The 16343-nt window shown below is 42.8% G+C and overlaps 1 long non-coding RNA gene across 1 annotated transcript; it reads right to left on the reverse strand.

The window, feature by feature from the left end:
* Positions 1-280: 280 nt before the first annotated feature.
* On the reverse strand, positions 281-4551 carry LOC148147597 (uncharacterized). The gene is made up of 3 exons (XR_015759503.1): positions 4428-4551; positions 1566-1751; positions 281-358 (listed from the first exon to the last, which is right to left on the reverse strand). It is a non-coding gene; the product is annotated as an uncharacterized LOC148147597 (long non-coding RNA).
* Positions 4552-16343: the final 11792 nt, after the last annotated feature.

Consider the following 16343-nt stretch of genomic DNA (forward strand, 5'->3'; position numbering starts at 1 on the left):
CCACCCTCACTCTTCCACCCTCACCCTTCATCCTCACCCTTTTCCGCTTCATTTTTTCATATTTATCCAACTTGCACCATCTTGAGAATTTAACCTTTTTTATTCACCCATGGGATGTGGCCATTGCTGGCTGGGCCAGCATTTATTACCCATCCCTACTTGCCCTTGAGAATGGGGTGGTGAGCTGCCTTCTTGAATTGCTGCAGTTCACCTGCTTTATGATTCGGAGATGCCAGTGTTGGACTGGGGTGTACAAAGTTAAAAATCACACAACACCAGGTTATACTCCAACAGGTTTAATTGGAAGCACTAGCTTTCGGAGCATCACTCCTTCATCAGGTGATTGTGGAGGACACAACTGTAAGACACAGAATTTATAGCAAAAGTTTACAGTGTGACGTAACTGAAATTATACATTGAAAATACCTTGTTTGTTGAGTCTTTCATCTGTTCGAATACCGTGATAGTTTCACTTCTTTCATGTGTAAATCACAAAACCTTTTTTTTAAAGTTGCATTCTCGGGTTAGCTGTTAACAATGGTGATAGCTAGACAATATGTTGAAGGTGTTAGCCCCCTGTGTTCTCTGTCTGTGTCATGATGTTTAAATTGATTCTAATCTAAAAAGTGAGATAACAGAGTTTTACATGAATTCATGCAGTCTTTGAGCAAAGTACAATGTAACCCTGCAAGTATAGATTCACCCCACAAAATATGTGTGCGCATGTGGGTCTTTGTGTCTGTCTGTGTGTGTGTCTATCTGGGTTGGGGATTGTGAGTGTGAGAGAGAGTGTATATATATGAGAGAGAGTGTATATGTGTGTGTAGTGAGTGTAGAATGTCTTAGGTCTGTTTGGGGTGCATGTGTGAGTGTGGGAGTGTGTGTGTGTCTGGGGTGGGGGGTTGTGAGTGTCTGTGAGAGAGAGTGTATATGTGTGTGTGCATGAGTGTAGAGTGGTCTAAGTCTCTGTGAGGATGCATGTGTGAGTGTGGGAGTGTGTGTCTGTAAGGGTGTGTGTGAATGTCTGTGTGCACGTCTGTGTATATGTGTGTCCGTGTGTGTGTGTGTGTGTAGGAGCATCTTGGAGAGGGTGGACGCTAGGAAATTGTTTCCGTTAGGCGAGGAGACTAGGACCCGTGGACACAGCCTTAGAATTAGAGGGGGTAAACTTAGAACAGAAATGCGAAGACATTTCTTCAGCCAGAGAGCGGTGGGCCTGTGGAATTCATTGCCATGGAGTGCAGTGGAGGCTGGGACGCTAAATGTCTTCAAGGCAGAAATTGATAAATTCTTGATGTCACAAGGAATTAAGGGCTACGGGGAGAATGCGGATAAGTGGAGTTGAAATGCCCATCAGCCATGATTGAATGGCGGAGTGGACTCGATGGGCTGAATGGCCTTACTTCCGCTCCTATGTCTTATGGTCTTATGGTCTTATCTGTGTGTGTGTATAGTGCAATGGTGGTCACCTGTAGTGTGACATGAACCCAAGGTCCTGGTTGAAGCCCTCCCTGTGGGTATGGAACTTAGCTATCAGTTTCTACTCTGCCATTTTTCATTGTTACCTGTCCCAAAGTCCGCCTTGGAGGATAGTCACCCAAAAGTCCGAGGTTGAATGTCCTGGACCACGGAAGTGTTCCCCAACTGGGAGGGAACCCTCCTGTCTGTTGATTGTTGTGCGGTGCCCATTCATCCGTTGTCGTAGCCTTTGCTCAGTTTCCCCAATGTACCATGCCTCTGGGCATCCTTGCCTGCAACGTATGAGATAGACAACATTGGCTGAGTCACATGAGTACCTGCCACGTACATGGTGGGAAGTGTCCCCAAGTGTAATGGTGGTATCTATGTCCACACTCTGACACGTTTTGCAGCGCCTACCATGACAGGGTTGTATGGAGTTGTCCTGAGAGCCAGGCAACTTGCTACGAACAATGATCTGTTTGAGGTCTCACCAAGACCTCCCCCACACCTCCACTGCTTGCTTTTAAACAACCGCCAAACCTCAAACAACGTTGTCTATCTTATACGTTGCAGGCAAGGATGCCCGGAGGCATGGTACATTGGGGAAACCGAGCAAAGGCTACGGCAACGGATGAATGGGCACCGCACAACAATCAACAGACAGGAGGGTTCCCTCCCAGTTGGGGAACACTTCAGCGATCCAGGACATTCGACCTCAGACCTTCGGGTGACCATCCTCCAAGGCGGACTTTGGGACAGGCAGCAATGAAAAGTGGCAGAGTAGAAACTGATAGCTAAGTTCCATACCCATAGGGAGGGCTTCAACCAGGACCTTGGGTTCATGTCACACTACAGGTGACCACCATTGCATTATACACACACACAGACACTCCTACACACAAACACACACACTCCCACAATCACATATGCACCCCACACAGACTTAAGACACTCTACACTCACTACACACACATATACACTCTCTCACACTCACAACCCCCAACCCAGACAGACACAAAGACCCACATGCACACATATATTTTGTGGGGTGAATCTGTACTTGCAGAGTTGCATTGTACTTTGTCCAAAAACTGCATGAATTCCTGTAAAACTCTGTTATCTCACTTTTTAGATTAGAATCAATTTAAACATCATGGCATAGACAAAGAACACAAGGGGCTAACACCTTCAACATATTGTCTAGCTAACACCAATTGTTACAGTTAATCTGAGAATGCAATTTTTAAAAAAAGGTTTTGTGATTTACACATGAAAGCAGTGAAACTATCATGGTATTCGAACAGATGAAAGACTCAACAAACAATCAAGGTATTTTTTAACGTATAATTTCAGTTACATCACACTGTAAACTTTTGCTATAAATTCTGTGCCTTACAATTGTGTCCTCCACAACCACCTGGTGAAGGAACGGTGCTCCGAAAGCTGGTGCTTCCAATTAAACCTGTTGGACTATAACCTGGTGTTGTGTGATTTTTAACTTTGTACACCTGCTTTAGGTTGACCCACAATGCCAATAGGGAGAACATTCCAGTATTTTAACCCAGTGATAGTGAAGAAACAGCGATATATTTCCAAGTCAGCATGGTGAGTAGTTTGTAGGGGAAATTGCAGGGGGTTGGTGTTTCCATGTGTCTGCTGCCTTTGTCCTTCTAGATGGTAGTGGTCGTTGATTTGAAAGATGCAAAGATTTGAGGATCTTTGGTGAATTTCTGCAGTGATTCTCCATGACAGCAACAGGCCATTGTCTGTGTGCAGGTATGATCCGGAACGGGACTGATCACAAGAGGACAGGATGAAGGAGGCACCCTCATCAATAATGTCACTGAGTTCCATACATGTGTATGGCCCTGATGAGGGGTTCAAGGCAAGACTAACGCTGGGACACAGACTGATCCCTACCCCAGGGGCAGGAGGGATCAACTTCCTATTTCATTTCATTGCTATTTAAAAAAATTAAAATCCAAAGGACTTCTCTTCTTTGCTTCCTGTCACTTACTAATAACTTTGTCTTTCTCTTTGAGCATGTGCACTCTTTACATTGCTCACAAGCCACAGGTTCAAGTACAAGCAAAATCCTGCAGAAGCTGAAAATCTAAAATAGAAAAAGAGAATGTTGGAGAAACTCAGTCTCTGGGGAGAGAAAGACATCTGGAATGTTTTGGGTCTGATATGACGCTTTTTCAGAACTGGGTATTTGTAGTTTGTCACTGTATGAAGTTGAATAGGGCTTATTGAACTTTTAGTTACAATATCTGGTGACAGTTTCTGTGCAGAACACTTATTATCTCATCATTTTACAGGAGAAAGCAAATTAGAAAATATTTGTAGCCAGAAGGTTTGTATGTTCCTGGCTTCTTGAAATCAAACATTGTAACTTGGTCTGAAACCAGAGTGTTCATGCATGGCCATTGAAACAGGTTAAGGACACATCCCACATTGAGATCAGTGGCCAAGGATCGTGTGGCTGTTTCACTCGGCTATTTATAACATTATTATCTGGCTGCAAGGTCACTTGCTTCTTTTGTTCTGTCGAAGGTCATTGTTTGCTCTGTCAGAGCTCAGATTAACTCGCATCAGAGCCATGAAAATAACAAACAGAAAATATCCCCCTCATGTCTAACTAATCAACAGTGTCATCCAGAAAGGCGTCCAGGTGCACCCTGTGGCATTAATACTCTGTAGCATTAATAATCTGTTACCACTTGGATATTAAACTTCCAATTTCTAGAGGCATTAATCATCTGATGCCCTACAAATGTGGGGATACAGTGGTGTACTGGCGATGTCAGTGATCCAGAAACTTAGGCCAGTGCTCTGGGGAAATGGGTTCAAATCTCACCATAGCAAAAATAAAACTCTGGGATCTTAAAAAAGTCTTGTCTACTGTTGACAGCCTTAAAAACCCATTGGGTTCATTAATACTTTAGGAAAATAAATCTACCAACCTGGTCTGGTCCATATGTAACTCTGGGCAAAGTGACACGGGCAGTCAATGGCTGGACTAGTCGTCGATGCTCACAACTGTGAATGAATAGACAGTAACTTGAAGTATTAAAACCTTGTGTACGTATATGGTAATAATACTGCAATCCTGAGTACTCTTGTGGTGATACTGAGAAATCTGATAGCCAGTTTATTGTAACTGATGGTGTAATAATGCTGTAAATGTGGAGTTATTTATGTCCTTGTCATAAGAACTGAATAAATCCAAACTGGAATAAGGCAGTCCAATTCAAAGTCATCTGCAACAGGGAGGCAAGATTCAACATTAACTGCAATCAAGCAGCAATTCATTCACAACACAGAGAGTTGGTTAAACAGAAGAATTTTAATTTTGCTTTAACTTGGGAAAAGCAGAGTTTTTCTCTGAGAAATATAGTACATTTCTAGACTCCAATCAATCTAGTTTTCTAGAACGATCGATAATAAAGAAAACTGGACCATGTTAGATTTAGTCATGATGATTGAACTATATTTCATAAGGAAGTGAACAGTAAGGAAAGATTTATGTTACAGTACTGTCAAATAGAATGCTTGCTTTGTAACTTAGAACCATCACCTAGTTACTCGGATTGGAGAATTTGGTTAGATTCATAGAATCTCAGCAAACTAACAGCAACAATCATTGGAGAAAGGTATAGCTGTCATTGGACAAGGCAACTGGAGGAACTGGGCATCATGCTCTGTGGGCAGGGGCCTGCAGGTCCTGATGACATGACAACAGAACCTGCCAGCCTTGACCTGGGACAAGCAAGGGTCCCAGAGTGAACGCCAGCTTGAAAAATACCCAGCCACCACTACTCCCTGTTTCCCGTCACTCACAAAGTAATCCTGGAAGATAAAGAACTGCAGAGGAAAACAGAAAAATAAGAACAACGAAAGAAAATGAAAATAAACTTGTGAGGTTTGTGAAACTTTACACGTCTTAAACAATATGTAAGTTGCTAGAAAAGTTAAGCAGGTCTGGCAGCTTCTGTGAAGAGAAATCAGAGTTAACGGAAAGTACATGTTTAATGTTAATGCGGCTCTTTAAAAACAGATACAATAGAAAAAAGAACGGTAGATGCCAGATATCTGAGAAAAGATTGCAGAACAGTTTGAAGAGCATTAACTCTGTTTCTCTATCCACAGATGATGCCAGGCCTGCTGAGTTTCTTGATCACTTTCTGTTTGTGTTATTTTTAAAATCAGACATGATAAGACTGAAACCTGTTGTGATTTCAGTGTCAGTATTCACAGGATAAGAAAGGATTCATATATCTAATGTTCTGGGAAAGCTAATAATGAATTGAAATAAAGGAGGTATTATCTTCATGCTGAGCAGTTGGGAAGTCAATGAGACCAAGATGGTATGCTAGTTTGTACATTGTGCTCAATATTACAAATATTAACATCAACCATCTTTGACAGGCAGTAAAGGCAGGTGGTGGGATAGGGTATGGCAGGTTTAAACCAATGTTGCACCCAACAGAGCCAGTTTATTGACACAGGGGTGGAGTTAAAAATTACTGCTCCGCACGTTTGTAAATTCTACATGTCCGTCATCTACAAGGCACAAGTCAGGAGTGTGATGGAATACTCCCCACTTGCCTGGATGGGTGCAGCTCCAACAAAACTCAAGAAGCTTGACACCATCCAGGACAAAGCAGCCCATTTGATTGGCACCGCATCCACAAACGTCCACTCCCTTCACCACTAATGCTCAGTAACAGCAGTGTGTACTATCTACAAGATGCACTGCAGAAATTCACCAAAGGTCCTCAGACAGCACCTTCCAAAACCCACGACCACTTCCATCGAGAAGGACAAGGGCAGCAGATATATACGAACAACATCACCTGCAAGTTCCTCTCCAAACATTCACAATCCTGACTTGGAATTATATCGCTATTCCTTCACTGTTGCTGGGCCAAAATCCTGGAATTCCCTCCCTAATGACATTATGGGTACAACTACAGCATGTGGACTGCAGTGATTAAAGAAAGTAATTCACACCCCACCTTCTCAAGTGCAGCTAGGGACAGATAATAAACACTAGCAAGTCAACAACACCTACATCCCACAATGATTTTTTAAAAATCTGACATAGGATGTCCCAGCTATGGTGAGCTCTTCTGGTTAGCATGAATGGGTTAATGGGACTGCATTGGGCAAGGCAGATACTGTAGGAAATAAATGAGGTAAATTTGGAACAATAAGAGAAAACCTTCTCGGCCTCACAGAGAGAAACCCTCCATGAAGCTCAACAATATGGACACTGCCAAAATATCATAAGGTTCAGTCTGATGTAAAAGCCTTCTGACAAAGCAGATAGCAATAATACTCAATGACGATTCAATAAAGAAAAGCTGGGAGCTCTTCGAATCACATGGAGGATATGTATGGTCAGACTTTGTAATGATGGGTCTCACTAGAAAAGAACTGGATAAAGTTCACATCCTTGTGTGAGTGAAAAGCAGGAAATCTGTGAATTCAATAAGAGGGATAGCAAACATTTTAAAATAAACATTGAGAAAACTTTGACATACACCTTAAAATATTAAAGGAGGTGGAGTTAAAGAACCGTCTCCTGAAAAAAAAATTAAATCCTGAAAACACACTGGAAGATTGAAGTGCACCTGAATTAAAACAGGAGGATCTCAAGTCCATTGCTGTGGTAAACAATCTGGATGTGTGATTGGTTAAAACATTCCTGACATGTTTAGACTTAAGAAACCCTGAAGACATAGTTTGGAGATTGGACTGGCTGCTTTGAAGATTGTGTCAGTACTAGCTCCTTTTAAAGACAAACTAAAGTAATTACTAAATCCAGACTCAGAAGCAATATGACAGAGGGGTGCTACACTGTTTACAATTTTCATCAGCAGATCCTGTATGTCAGGTAGATTGTCAGAAATGGACATTATTCAAGAAAAAGTCAACAGAATAAAAGACATGTTCTAACTAAGGGTATGGGAAAACTGTCAAGATGATATGAAATGAGAGTGGAAATCTTCTCTGACCAGTGACAGAAAGGTAGCAAACTGCCATTTGCAATTGGTTATGAGGGACTACACTTCATAATGTTTCCAAAACAAAATGTTTGAAAGCCAATACAACAAATGCAGAAAAAAACATTGTGAATTTTCTGTAGAAAGTTAATTGTTAAAATGTGTATATTGTTATGTTATGTTTTGATAGAACTGTCGATAAATTATCACAATGTTAATTTTTAACATATTTTGAGGGGGAGGTGTTATGGTTGTTGGACTTTATATGTGAATGACCTTTTAAGCGTAATTCAATGTAGATGCAGTAGTTTGGAGAGGGGCTGTGACGTGCAATGAATTCTGCCTGGAAACAAGCCCATGTGACCCAGTTGTCATGGGAACAAGGCCCAAGTCACAACTTGCCACACTCAGACTCCCAGAGTTTCTGAGTTAATCAGACAAACAGATTTGAGAAAATCAGAAGCTGCTACTGCTCTGTCAAACAGCGGAGAAGGACGGCGTTCTTATTAACAACCATAGTATATAAATACTATGAGGGTAGATTCCCTGTTTGAAGAGACCAGGCTTGTAGGAGCTTCCCCAAACCCACCCTGGCTCTCTCCGCTCAAACTGTGCAAATTTCCAGTCACTGAGGCCTTGATGATAGACTCTAGAATCTTCCCTACAACTGAAATTGGCTAAGAGTTTTCTTCTAAAATAATGCAATTTTTTTTTAGTTAACTGACAAAAACTATTATGTGGGATCAGGAGTGTTGTATTTTTTAAATGCAGTAAATGTGCTTCCTGAAGGGGCAGAGGAAGTAAATACAACAGTAACTTTCAAAAGCAATTGGATAAATATTTGAAGGGAAATTTTGCAGGAGTATGGGGAAGACCAGGGTGAGTTGGACTAATTGAGTAAATCTTTCAAAGAGCCAGCACAAGCATAGTGGGTCAAATGGTCTGCCTGTAACTTTCTAGTTCAATGGGATGTTTTATGAAACAAAGGTTCAGAAGTTGATGACTGAAGCATCTTCAGTTTCTTCACCAAGAGATTGAAACCATCGAGCCCTGGCAATTTTACTCCCTTTTAAACCTCCCCCCCCCCCCCACCCCTCCACCACCATTGTTTCCTCTTTTATCTTTACCTTTAACTTACATTAAAGTTAGTTCCTCTCTCTGATTTACATTTAAGCTTCCTCATATTTGGTATATTATTCTCACCCTCGCTGAGAGGTAAGGAGTATTTATTTTGCAAACCTACAGTGTTCTGAGTTTAAATGACAGTGTTTCCTGTGTACATTGTTAACCTTTAACCATCCTCATTCTCTTTATACATTTGGTAAGACCTCTCAATGTCGCCCTTGATTTCCCTCACAGGTTTATCATCTTAAATATCATTGGCTAAGTGATAAAGTATCTGACTGTGCATCAAATATAACAGACTGGTGGAATGAAAGGTCACAGGAGTGTGAGATGCATGGACATTGTTGATGAGTTGAGCAATGGCTATGTTGGGAAGATATTACACAACAGGCTGGAAGCTGTGTCTATTATCGCATTGTTCAGGGCTGTGGAATCCACCATGTGACAGACTGCCCTTTGCAGAGGTCGAACTGCCAGAGTAACTAATGTAGATCAAAGCTGCCACCAGTCCCCTTGCTCTTTGTATTGTGCTGCTAATTAATCATTCCTTGTTCTGCACAGAGTCAGGTTCAAGCCAGATTGCTGCCACTTGAAACATAATGGATTCTGCAAAGATCCATCCAGCCATCTTCCCTTTAATTGTGGTTGTCTCTATGATTGGGCACCCCATTAATCAGGAAACAGTCTCATTGAAAACTGACAATGAAAGTAAACTTATCTCAGTTCTCAGTAAATTAACAAAAACATAAATTGCTGGAGAAACCCATCATGTTTGGCAACGTTGGTGGAGAGAAAGTAGATTTAACGTTTAGAGTCCATTGACTCCTCCTCAGAACAGCAACTAATGCTCCTTTCTGGAAAAATCCCTGAATTGATCTTCAAATATTCCCTCTCGCCCTGACAGTATGAGCTGATTGGATGTTGGCGATGGCAAGAAGGTGGGCTAGAACAGTTTCTCAAAACCATATCATTACAATCTAACAAACACAACTATGGAACTGCACAATTCAGAACCCATTAATATGATCCGGCCAGTAAAGGATGTGATCACTGTCAATGTGTAATGGTCAACTTTGAGAAAGTGAGGACTGCAGATGCTGGAGATCAGAGTCGAGAGTGTAATGCTGGAAAAGCACAGCCAGTCAGTCAGCATTCGAGGAGCAGGAGAATTGATGTTTCAGGCAAGAGCTTCCTGATGAAGGGCTCTTGCCTGAAATGTTGATTCTCCTGCTCCTCAGATGCTGCCTGACCTGCTGTGCTTTTCCAACACCACACTTCTGAATATGTAATGGTCAGCTCAGTGTGTATGTAATTGCTAGTGAGTGTAAGTCAGCATGTGTAATAAGAAGTAACTGTGTATAGTATATGTACAGAATTTACTCTCAATGAGATAGGATGGTAAATTGTTGGAATTCTCTATCCTAAAGGTGGTGATATTCTTCTTTGTCTCAATTCTAAGTCAAGATGGTGAGTGGCTTGGAGGGGAACTCGCAGGGGGTGGTGTTCCCATGTAGCTGCTGCTCTTGTCTTTCTCGATGGAATAGGTCATGGGTTTGCAAGGTGCTGTCTAAGGAACCTTGGTGAATTTCTGCAGTGCTTCTTGTAGACAGTACACACTACTGCTACTGAATGTCGGTGGTGGAGGGAGTGAATGCTTGTGGGTATGGTGCCAATTAAGCAGGTTGCTTTGTCATGGATGGTATCAAGCTTTTTGAGTGTTGATGGAGCTGCACCCCTTCAGGCAAGTGGAGGGAGGAGTATTCCATGACTTGTGCCTTGTAGATGATTGTGAGGTGAGTCACTTGCTGTAAAATCTCTGGTTTCTAACCTGCTCTTGTAGACGCTGTATTTATATGACTAGTTCAGTTTGGTTCCTGGTCAATAGTAACCCCCAGAATGTCGACAATGGGGGAGATCAGTGATGGTAATGTCACTGAATGACAGAGGGTGATGGTTAGACTCTCTCTTATTGATGATGGTCATTGCATGGCATTTGTGTGGGTTGAATGATACTTGCTACTTGTTAGCTCAAGCCTGGATTTTGTCCAGATCTTGTTGTATTTGGACATGGACTGCTTTAGTATCTGAGGAATCAGCGCTGAAAATGTGTTGCTGGAACAGCGCAGCAGGTCAGGCAGCATCCAGGGAACAGGAGAATCGACGTTTCGGGCATAAGCCCTTCTTCAGGAACCAATGCCCGAAACGTCGATTCTCCTGTTCCAGCAACACATTTTCAGCTCTGATCTCCAGCATCTGCAGACCTCACTTTCTCCTATCTGAGGAATCACAAATGGTGCTGAACATGGTGCAATCATCGGCAACCATCCTCATTTCTGACCTAATGATGGAGGGAGGATCATTGCTGAAATGTTTTGATACAATTGAATGGCTCTCTAGGCCATTTCAAGGTCAGATAGGAGTCAGGCATATTGCTGTGGGTCTTGAATCCTTCCCTAAAGGACATTAGTGAACCAGATGGGTTTGCATTGCATGAACATTATTATGGAGGCCAGTTGTTTAAATTCCAAATTTAAATCGTCTCAACAACCAGGACAGAATTTGAATACTTGTCTCGAGAGAATCAGTGCCGACGTCTTGATGACTAGTTTGCCCTTATCCCTGTGTTGCCATTCCTCATGGCAATACCCCTCATGGGGAGACATGTATTAATCCACTATTTCCAAAGGTTATATTGGTAAGATAATCCTTCTTTCAAGTTATTTATTGCCAAGTATTTCTTGGCCTTCCCTTGCTGTCTTTTCATGGTCAATAAATTGACATAGCTAAAATCTATCCTCTCATCCTCTTGAAGTGAGACAATGTGTAAATGCCTCTGGTCCCTGCCAATCAGTCTCATTCGTTTTGTTGGTCTGGGCCATGGTGTCTCTGGAGAGATTTATCTCAATGGAAATCAAAGGCAGCACCAGCTGCTGCTCACTATCCACAGCATCCTGAAAAACAGAGATATGACTGAGGGTGAGGTTGTAGCTGAGGAAGGGATGTTCCCTTCCACTTGAGTTTCAGATATGAACAGCAGTGATGAGGGTGATTAATGATTAGTGATTGCTCCAGGATGGTATCGCCAAGCAAAGTAAGAAGGGGAACCATCTTTGTGAATTTGCAAATTCACAGACATCCCCTGCCTGGCTTCTGTCACATTGTGTCTGGGTCACACTGTTTAACCACCACAGCAAGGAAAATGAGATGTTGATAAAACAATGAACAACTGCTCTCTATTTTTAGAATAAAAAGACAAATGTTAACCTGGGGTTTCACCAATGAAAGTGAGCGATCGTCAGTTCTCAGTATGGCTGTGTTGTGAACTTATACTGTCCCTGGAATTTGAAACTGATTGTTGGAAAATGTTGGCTCTGTCCTACCTTTCATGTTGAGTAGAAACACTGCAGCAAGTGGAACCTAAAAAAAAGCCAGAAAATGTTGTAACTCCTCAAGCCATGCAGCAGAGTCTGTGGAGAGACACAAAGTGAGCGAGGGCTGAAGGGTGCAGGAGAGGGAGAGTCAGTGAACTCCGAGGAGTCTGTTATCCACTAACTCTGACCCTCTTGGAACAGCAGGATCCACTGTCCCAATTTCACAGAAAAAACTCTCCTCTGGAAATCTTTCTCAATCAGGTCAGAGCCAAGGAGAGAAATGGAGGGAGAGAGGGCTCAGAGCAGTCATGAGTATGATGGTTAGCAATATGGAGATGGGGAGGGGAAGATGGGCTGAGGCCAGGGGCAAGAAACAGGGGAGAGGGGAGGCGGAGCAGAGATTGGAAGAGACAATGTCAGGGGACAGGCGAGAGTTGAGGGTGGGGTTTAGTGCAAGTGAGTGAAAGGGTGCTTGACTCATAAGAAATGGAATATCATGCAACATTTGTAGCAAAATGCTACAGAAAATTCTCAAAGGAATTAAACGAAATGAACCCCCAGCATTGACCTAGCACCAGAAACTACAACATCAAACTCTGCCTGTTGTTTCTAAAAGTCCCCCTTACTGATCTGCTGGGGCTTGTGACAATAATGGGACAACTATCTCACTGACTTGCCAAGCAACAGCCTAACACAGTCAGACATTATAAATTACATCATCAGTATACTGTCCCACTGACCAAAGTCAAAACATGTGATGCTGGTAAAGCACAAACAGTTCAGGCAGCATCTGAGGAGCAGGAGAGTTGATGTTTTGAGTATACGTTCTTCATCAGGAAAGTGGGGGCGGGGTGCCAAGGAGGCTAAGAGATAAATAGGAGCAGGATGGATTTGGGGGGAAGGTAGCTGGGAATGCAATAGGTGGATGAAGATTGGGGGTGAAGGTGATAGGTCAGAGTGGAACGTGGAGTTGACAGGTCAGACAGTTCAAGAGGGCGGTGCTGAATTGGAGGGCTGGATCTGGGGTAAGGTGAGGGAAGGGTGGTGAAGTCAACATTGATCCCTTGTGGTTGGATGGTCGCAAGGCAGAAGATGAGGAGTTCTTTCTCCAGGTATCAGGTGGCTAGAATTTGGTAGTGGAGGAGGCCCAGCACTTGCATGTCCTTGGCAGAGTGGGAGGGGGAGTTGAAGTGTTTGGTACAGGGCGGTGGGGTAGTTTGTCCCAGAGATGTTCTCTGAAACATTTTGCAACTTGGCATCCTGTCTCCCCAGTGTAGAAGAGACCACATCAAGAGCTACAGACACAGTAGATGAGGTGTGTGGAGGTGCAGAAAAATCTCTGCTGGATGTGGAAGGATTCTTTGGAGCCACACAGTCCAATCACACGGGATCAATATTGATTTCACCAGTTTCCTCATCTCCCCTCCCTCCACTTATCCCATCCAAGGCCCCAAAAGATCTTACCCAAAGGGTAATTTAGCATGGCTAATCCACCTAACGTGCACATTGTTGCACTGTGGGAGGAGACCAGAGCACTCAGAGAAAACCCTCGCAGACACAGAGAATGTGCAAACTCCACACAATCACCCTCGGAAGAAATTGGACCCAGGTCTCCGGCGTTGTGAGGCAGCATTGCTAACCACTGAGCAACTGTGCCGCTCTAACCATATTACTGAAAGTCTGGAGTCACATATAGGCTAGACCATGTAAGGGTGGCAGATTTCCTTTCCTCAAAGATATTAGTGAACCAGTTGTTTTTTTCCAGTCAGCAGTGATCGCACAGTTGCTATTGGACCAGCTTATTATTCCAGACTTTTATTGGATTTAAATTCCATCACCTGCCTTGTTGGGATTTAAGGTCATAGTCCCTGAACATTAGCCGGGGTTCCTGACTATCAATACATTGACATTACCATGAAGTGTGATACATAACAAAGCAGGCCTGTGATTGTCCAGGTTTACTGTGGTCCTTGCTGCCTAGTTCTGTTTAAGGCACATGTTGACACTCAGCCTCTGGTCTTGCTCCACCAGTCTTGGGAGTCTTTTCCTTCTGATTGGGCAGTGGCCTCAGAAAACACTTGTTTCGACACAGAGTGTACCTTGTTCACAGGGAGCTGCTGCTTATAGACTCATTCCCACAGTCACTACATGTTAATTGTTGTTGGTGAGCGAGGCTAATTTTAAACTGGTTTAGAGGATGCTAGATCATTCTCTAATTGGCTTTTAAGAGGGACAGGCATTGACATTTTGTATTTGTTCATCGGATGTCAGCATCGTTGGCTTGGCTGGCATTTATTGTCTATCCTTAAAGGCCCCAAGGCACTTTATAATAAAAAAAGACTATTAAATTTAAAATTAATGCAGAAAAGTAGGCAATGCTTAAAACCAATAGTGTGTAAAACCCAAGTGCATAATGGGCAAGATAGTAAGAGTACTTATTCAGTTAAAAGTCCAAAAGATTATAGAGGCACAATTCACACACCTATTGAACCTAATTTTAATACAAACAATATACTTAGCAAAATAGGATTGCTTCTCTCTCTCTAAAACACTACAGATTAGAACTAACCCAACATGGTACACAGCTGTCATTTGCATTGCCAGACAATAAGCCATTTTTAACTCTCCTCTGATAACAACAACTCCAGACACTTGATAAAAACGAAAGTTGTGATCTTGCTCATTACATTTTGACAGGCTTCCACTCTGTCCTGTAACAACCGTTTCTTCCAAATATGTTTTATAGTTTGTTCTCTTCACTTTATGCTGCCCAAAATCCATTTTAATTGAGGTCTGTTATAATATTGTTCAGTGCGTGTCTGACTCCCAAACTCCCAAAACTCCTAAAATTGTAAATAGCAACTAGATAGATTCAGACAGCTGCCTGACTGCCTTTCTCTAACTCATAGTTTGTGATCTGAGGCTTATTCTCTCCTGTTTCTGGTCCTTTGGGAATTTCTGATCATTTGGGAATTTCTGGATTGCTGCTATATATTAATATAACTTCTGAAGAAGAGTCATACTAGATTTGAAACTTTAACTCTTGTTTCTCTCTGCATAGTTGCTGCCAGACCAGCTGGGTTTCTCGAGTATTCTCTGTATTTGTGGATGTAATGTCTTTTGCGCCTTCTTCCCTTGGTCTTCAGATTTATCTGTCTGCTTTTCGTTACTCTGTTTTTTTTAACTTTTCAGTGAACAATTGTGGCTGCTCACCATATGGTATATCCTTGCTGTTTCTGAATGTGAGGAGAAAGTGAGGACTGCAGATGCTGGAGATCAGAGCTGAAAATGTGTTGCTGGAAAAGTGCAGCAGGTCAGGCAGCATCCAAGGAACAGGAGAATCAATGTTTCGGGCATATGCCCGAAACATCGATTCTCCTGTTCCTTGGATGCTGCCTGACCTGCTGCGCATTTCCAGCAACACATTTTCGTTTCTGAATGTGACACAAGTGAGGCACATGTGGACACCATTTGGGAATCTATGGGTTTATTTCAAGCTAAACTAATATAGACAGTACAGAATACGCTCTAGACACAGACTCTGCCAAGAGTGCTATAATGCTCTTGGTCATGTGATGATGTCTTAGTGTTTGGATTATCCACAGGCCGAGTTTCTTAAGGGTTGTCAGACAAAAAGTGATAACATGCATCAACGTCTGGTGACTTTTTTTGAGGATAACATCTTGCAGAAAGGTGAGCTCAGTCATGACTACTCTACTTCAGGAAGTGTCACCATTTCTGGGGAACATAACAGCTCTACTTCAAGGTTTGTGCGAAGATTTGTAGCTCGGGTCCTCGTTGCTGTGGTTCTGTTCGCCGAGCTGGAAGTTTTTGTTGCAAACGTTTCATCCCCTGACATCAACTAGCCACAAAACGACACGACCAGCTATCCCTAGTAGCCACACACGCAGACGACAAGCAACATGAATTCGACTACCATTATAGGGCAACACTATCATTATAGGGCAAGCCAAACAAAGAACAGCCAGGGAATTCCTAGAAGCATGGCACTCATCTACAAACTCCATCAACAAACACATCGACCTGGACCCAATATACCGGCCACTACAGCAGACAGCTGAAACTGACAACCGGAAGCGGCAGGGACAGACCACTATAAATGCCGGAGGAAACACCACAGAAGCGCTTCACAGGAGGCTCCCAAGCACTGAGGATGTCACCTGACAGGGGACGAAACGTTTGCAACAAAAACTTCCAGCTCGGCGAACAGAACCACAGCAGCTCTACTTCAGCTTGAACACATGTTGATGAAGCCAATACAAGGTGCAAAGCTCAGGCTGAGCACACCCATTGCAGCATGGAATTCTCCCAGGATCCACTGCCAAACACATTCATACAATTGGGGATGTGAAGG

This window comes from Chiloscyllium plagiosum, unplaced genomic scaffold (genome assembly GCF_037043375.1).
Source record: "Chiloscyllium plagiosum isolate Xiang-an unplaced genomic scaffold, Cpla_swu_hap1 HiC_scaffold_15, whole genome shotgun sequence".
NCBI lineage: Eukaryota > Metazoa > Chordata > Chondrichthyes > Orectolobiformes > Hemiscylliidae > Chiloscyllium > Chiloscyllium plagiosum.